Raw genomic sequence first — 7,184 nt, forward strand, 5'->3', positions numbered from 1 at the left:
GAGACTTTCCTCACTGGCGTGAACTTCTACACATGACCCCATCCTCCTCAAACAAAAAAATACGTCATATCACATGGTTTTGGTTTATTCCGCGCACCCTTACACAAAATAATATAGTCGGCTGGTACATAAATGTCTTTATTTTTTAATGCACGTTCAACTACAGAATGTACGCTATCAGCTTCCATTTGCGTATGACCTATTTCAAGTATTTTTTGCTCAATCGTAATTTTATTATTTATCGCTGTATTAAGGAAAGCTTTTGACATAGTACAATTACGGCTTTGGTATGTACACCCCTCACTGTAAAAAATAATGTTAACCGGGTTATTTTTGTTTTCCAAATTATGCAGAATATTTTTTTCAATGAAATAAGTCCAAATACTAGCGAATTCCTCAGCAGTTAATCCGCCTTCGACCTCGTGCCATAAAAAGCAGTACGTTTTTTGATTTTTCAAATTATAAAATACTAAGTTATGAACTTGCAACTTAGAGCGGTAATAATGTACTGACATTTGATTTCGGTGACATTAAAACAGCTTGAAGATCAACTGTAAATACGAATTGCGCGGCATTATTATCTTTGGTTTTTTCTGCTCTGGCTTCTTTCTTCTTTTCTTGATGGAGCAAGTAATCTCCTCTGAAATATTTCCCGACATGATAACGCGCGCAAATATCGCACTGATCTTTTCTTGGCGCACACAAAGATAATTTTTTGTTTTCAAAAATGTCATAGAAAGAGGTTGCTTTTCGTGTTCAGTACACCAATTATTTTTATAGAAATCATAAAGCTTTGTCTTAGACTGCCATTCTGATAATAGATATTTTTTTGTGCTTGTAGCTCGACAATAATGAGATTCTGTGGCTGGAAGACTGTCGAAAAGCATACTTAGTTCTTGCTGCTGTACACTTTGGGTAGCCATTCCTCGGTTGTGTTTGTTTGACTTCTCTTGGATGCGTTTTCTATGCGACGATTGCGAGGTCTTTTAGTTTGAATACACTCTATCAAAGTATTAACGTAATTTTTTTTGTTTCCAACAAAATTTCCAAAATTCTTTAAATATTTGTTCTCTACATGATTCTGACAGTTGTGCGCTTTTCATGATTGCAGTCTCAACTTTGTCCAAACAATTACAGCTTTGCTTGAGAGTTCTAGCGTCTCTCACGTTATTGTATTGCCAAATGTCACCTGTTTTTTTTTTCGAGGTATTTTTTACCACTTTGGCGAAGGACTTTATTTTTTTCAGAAAAGGAGGAACTGGATTTTGTTTTTAATCTTCGTTTACGTGTTTTACTCTGCTCTGGTAACTCAAATGAATTGTCTGAACTGCTGTTAAAACCATAAGGCACTAGTCCTACAACACCATCATCTGCTTCAATTCCAAAATCAGGGCACTCTACTGCTTTTGGTTTATTTTTATCAGCACACATTTTCTGATATAATAACAATAATTAAACTTTAAATATTAAGAAAATATAAGTAACCGTATTCGCCTTCCACTTATGAGTAATTTTGTAAAACAAATAAACAAACTTTACTGAATTTTGCGCCAAATTCCTATGAAACAGCTGATGCTGTGTACGTTCAGTGGACTTAGCGCGCGCTTTTTTGACAACTATGGACTTAAGAATTTTGCTTACCAACACTATAAAACTTAAAAACAAAATAAAAACCCCTTTTTTGTTTTTTAACCAACGTATTTTCGAATTATCTTTCGAACTGCATCAAAATCTCATTTTTGGAAAAAATGGACTTAGGCACTTTGCACCCTTAGCCAGCGATATCTTCTTGATATAGCTTCATTAGTTTACACATTTTGCGTTTTGTTCCTTATTTTATTTCAATATGATATTAGTTTTTTGAATTGCAGTATAAAAAATGTGATTTGCCGAATTATGTAATTTAGAAGCTGCTTTCATTTATTTTATTTTAATTTCTGGAATTTCGGAGTACGGTACTGAACTAGGGATGTTAAATACAGTTTTTCACTTAAAAAAAAAGTTATAATTTGTAGATTTCAACCTTATATAGTTTTGTAGATCTTGTAGGTTATGTAGTTAAGTTAATAGTTAACAAAGTTTTGATCTAATGAAATTTAACTTTCCTTTTTATTATTATTATTTTTTTGGTTTAATTATTTTCGATTTTTATTTAACTTCACAAAATGTTATTAGTTTTAGTAGTTCCACCAATTAACTTTATTAACTTTTGGGTATAGGCTGATTCCGTTTTGTTTTTTTGGAGACCGACTGCGCCAGTTATGTTAGTATAATRTATATACAACATTTATTTGTGAAATGAACCTTAAGACCAGGAATAAAGGGATGTTAAACTTATTCCAGTGTGARAGCGCCTCAAAATTAGCGTTTTTTATGACATTTTCCATTATGGCCAGATCAGAAAAAAAGCTATTTTTTGGGCATTTTAAATAAAACAACCAACATTTAGTACGAATAAAAATTATTATATAGTGGTTATTTATTATATGGAGAAACTATTTAAATTTTTTTAAAGTATATTAGAACAACCGACTTTTGACCTTTCAATACCCAATAAAAGGATTTAAGGTTGATGGCTCTCAATCATTAAATGTTTTTAATCATTTTCCATTGAAAATAATACTATGATGTTTCAAATTACAAAACCTTTCATCAAATACCTTTAAATTTCAGAAATTTATTTAATTTTCATTGTTTTACATTTTTTACAAGTGGTATTGAATGATGCAACAAATCCCTCCGCTTACGTATTTTTTCGCTAAGATTTCAATCTGGCCATCGCTCGTTTCCAATTGTTAAACGTCAAAACTTCCTGAATTCGATCAACTGTCAAAGTTTAGGTGGTTTTGACGTTTAGCAATTGTTCTCTCACTTCCTGTGAGGGAGGAGTTAAACATCTTATTATCTCTGCTTAAGACTGACTTATAATATTCTTACAAAGCTATACGAGACCTTAATATCGTACATATGGAAGGATAGTTGCCAGACTGTTATGTTAGGCTACGTAACTTGCGTGCGAAATTATGGAACTCCGGATTTATTTATTACGTTTACATGCAATTCGAAGTGGATGGAAATTGAACGTGAGTTGGAACCGGGCTAGAAACTAAGGCTAGAGTTTTTGGTGACACACGTTGTTATATGTACTCTCTGGAATGGCAGAAGCGTGGACTATCGCATGCTCATATCCTAATTTGGTTGCGGAACAAATTACATTCAAATGAAGTGGATGACATCATATCAGCTAAAATTCCTGATCCAGTCACATATCCTCTTCTACACGGAATTGTAACGACACAGATGGTGCATGGACCGTGCGGTGCATTAAAACCATTATCGCCTTGCATGGGTGATGAAAATTACAGAAAACGATATCCGCGACCGTTAGTTGCTGATATCTTCTATTGAACGCTGATGGTCGAACTATCGAAGCTGAAGTTCAAAATCAAGAGATTGAGATCGGAAATGAATTTATTGTACTATATTGCCCGCTGCTGTCACGAATTTTCKAAACACATGCAAACGTTGAGAGTTGCTATTCGGCCAAATCAATTAAATATTTGTGCAAGTACGCCACAAAAGGCAGCGACATGACTGTGTTTGGCATTGCGTCGGAAAATGCGAATGACGAAATCAGCAATTTCCAAATGGGCAGATACGTCAGTACTAATGAAGCACTGTGCCGGATATTGAAATGCCCAAGTCTTATAGCACAAACAGCCAGAAACGTAGACCCGTGGCCCGTGTCAACTGATACGATCTATCTTATGCAAGTGAAAAGCGAAAGAATTAACTGTCTTTGTCGTAAGATGACGTAGGAATCCACGGCATTTGGATTTTTACCGTAGAAACGTGTCAGCTGAATGCTCTCTCACAACGCAGGGTTGCCAATCTCGATGTACTGTAGAAATTATAAAAGTTGTTTTTAATACGTTTGAAATTTTCTCAAATTAACTCAAAATTGGAGGCGAATGCTATTATTTATAAATATATAAACTATTTTTAATAGTTTGGTTTAAGTTTTGATATTTTATATTATGAAAAATTGTAATTGAAAACTTAGATGTGTACCAAACTATATATGCGTATTGAGCAATGGCAACATTGTTCAAATGTAAACAAGCGCCATTAAAACAAACATCAAATCAAAAATATTTTGTGTGCAAATAAATAAACAATGGATGACGAAAAATTAATAGCTTTAGTTGAGACTAAAAATAGACTACACCCTGCGAAATAAGTGTAAAGGCGGATGTTTTTCTTATCATTATTCTCTTGATTTGCAACTCACAAAATAACGCAAATGCGTAATTGAATTCTGTGGCAATTTTAGGCAATATCGATAAGTTTTGCTCATCCTTGTGTGTGTATGAAAAAAACACGATTAAAACCGTTTGGAAGTGCGAAATAAGTATAAAGGCATTGTGAAAATTAATACTTTATAAAAATTATACTGACAGTACAAGAAAATACAAGTAGATATCTCTTATTTGAGTCTTTTTTTAATAAATAACAAAAATATTTTATATTTAATATGTAAACATTTCAGAATGCCACGCGGCAAACCATTAACCCTTGAGGAAAGGGGAAAAATTGAAGCGTATCATGAAGAGGGACGGTCGAATCGCGATATAGCGAGGCGGTTAAACAGATCTGGCTGTGTCATCGACAACTTCATAAAAATGRGCTATCTATATGGAAAAAAAGCGATCAGGACGGACATCAAGGATCGACAACAGGACGATAAGGGAGATTTCCAGGCTTTTAGTGAAGGAAAACTTAAGCGCAAAAGAGATAGTTGGAGAAATGGACTTAGGAGTAGATGTGCCACGCGTACAACAAATTTTATAAAAAGATTTAACTCTCTTCTACGAAAAAAAAATGTTCCAAACCAGCACTGCTACCTCGGCATAAATTATCTAGATTACGGTTTGCTGAAAACTATATTTGTTGGGATGAAGAATGGAAAACTGTAATATCTTCGGATGAGAAGAAATTTAATTTGGATTTACCGGATGATGCAGACAAGTATTGGCGCAAGAAAGGCACTCCCAATCAATAACGTCAACGCTGAAACTTTGGAGGTGGTTCCCAAATGGTTTGGGCGGGAATAAGTTAATGAGGAACCACACCTTTCATGGACTCCGATTATTATATCCAGCTTCTAGATTATGTCTTAATATCGTTGGGAGAAGATATGTCTGTTCCAGAATATATTTTTCAGCAGGACAACGCAGCAATCTATCGTTCAAGGAAGACAAAAGAATTCCTATTATCCCGCGGAAATCCAACTCTCGATTGGACTACGATTGGTCCTGACCTAAGCCCAATTGAGAATCTCAGGTCACTGCTAGCGAGTAAGGTTTTCAGTCATGGACGCCAATTTAAGAATATTAAAGAGCTCAAAGTAAAAATTCAACAAGAATGGAGGAACATTGAGCCATCGTATATTCATTCTCTCATTAACTCAATGCCAAAGCGTTTGGAAGAAGTTCTAAACAATAACGGAGGACATACATCTTATTAAATTAATAATATTTTAGAAACTAAAGTACTCTTGTGCCTTTATAATTATTTCGTACTAGATTTGAATTTTATTTTTAATTTTCCTCCTTGGAGCTCAAAGGATTAAAAATTTAAATTTTGTTCATTTGCTTTTAAATCGTTCTGAAATACATAAATAAAATCACAAAATATTAGAAAGTTCCTTTTGTAAGAAATATTTTTGTAGTGCCTTTATACTTATTTCGCAGGGTGTATTTAACAAGAGCAGTCCATAGAAATGAACGCAAGTGGTAAGTTGCTTTGTCATTTAAAACTGTTCATGTTGTTAATAATAAATAATTATATTTATAAAAGAGAAATGTGTCGCCGCAGATGGCTAACACTTCGGGACCGGAACGGGAGGGAAATGCGAAAGGCTATCACCCCCCAGGCAGCGGGATGGAGTTCCAAAGGCAGTGGCATTTGTTGGAGGCTATGTAGTTTCTGAAGTCACATATTGTAGCGCGGCCGTAATTTTTAGTATACTAATTGAACATATAAATTTGTATTAGTAATAAAAACTTAAATGTACAGGCTTAGATGCTCACAAAATATTTGTGAAACAGATGTCGATGATCAGCGTGAGTTGTAATCACCAGCTGAAGAAGCTCAATTGAAGCCACATGGACATGCGCACGAGGTGGAAGTGCTATCACCGTTATGGCCCTTATCGCCATTAAGCCCGACTACAATATCGCTGCCGTCGTCATCGCCTGCTTTCCCAGTGGCGCAAAGCGTAGTGGAGAAACCATCCCCGACTAATTCCACATCAACCTCGCTGCCCTCACGATCCTGCTCTACGCAGGCGGCTATCAAACAGGGAAGAAAACGAAGGTCATCTACTAACGAGGCTAACAAAAAATGATGGAAGCCATCGAGATATTCAAAAGTAGATGGTCATCAACGCAGCCAACCCAGGAAATCCAACATCAATAATTCGCAAACCCGGACGAAGAAAAACAAGCTAGGGCTATTGGGAAAATGTTGCAAGCTGCATTTGAGGTGCAGAGAGAAGCATAATATTAAATAAAATGTAAAACTAATTTAATATATAATATATATATAATGTTATATAATAGAGAGCTATGAAGTAGTTCTTTTAAAGTTATTTTTTACTTTTATTTATACGTTGTTAAATAATTAATTTATTATTTAAATAGTTCTAAACATATCCATTTGTTTTTCATTTAAAAAAAAAACGAAATAAATGATCTCATGAATTAAAAAAAATTGCTAATTATTTCTTATAAGGCCCTCCAGGAGCATATGGTCCTCCTATAATAGCGTCTAAATTGTTCTGGAATGGTACAGATCCTTCAGTCTTTCTCGTAAGTTAAACGCATTTGAACGACCTCTACGCTCCGAAGTTCGCATTGGTAGTAAAGAGTTGTTTTCATTTTCGTGGCGCCACTCACCGGTATGAACAATGTTATGTCGTTCCACTCGATCTACATAGTTCTCTGGACAATAGCAGGGATTGTGATCATTCACCATTATAAACACAACACAATTTTTTCACAAAATTCTCCACCGAGAATCTCAGTACACCAAAGAAATTTTCTATGACTCTACGAGCGCGTAACAATCGACAGTTGAAAATACGTTTCGTGTGTGTTAGATGAGCTCCGGGAAACGGGCGC

General features: G+C 34.9%; 1 long non-coding RNA gene across 1 annotated transcript; it reads left to right on the top strand.

Moving 5' to 3' along the window:
• The first annotated feature begins 5,699 nt into the window (after positions 1–5,699).
• On the top strand, positions 5,700–6,553 carry LOC108965762. The gene is made up of 3 exons (XR_001993131.1): positions 5,700–5,795; positions 5,860–6,024; positions 6,079–6,553. It is a non-coding gene; the product is annotated as an uncharacterized LOC108965762 (long non-coding RNA).
• Positions 6,554–7,184: the final 631 nt, after the last annotated feature.

The sequence above is a fragment of the Bactrocera latifrons genome, unplaced genomic scaffold, assembly GCF_001853355.1.
Source record: "Bactrocera latifrons isolate USDA-ARS-PBARC rearing strain unplaced genomic scaffold, ASM185335v1 scaffold_1471, whole genome shotgun sequence".
NCBI classification, from domain to species: Eukaryota; Metazoa; Arthropoda; class Insecta; order Diptera; family Tephritidae; genus Bactrocera; species Bactrocera latifrons.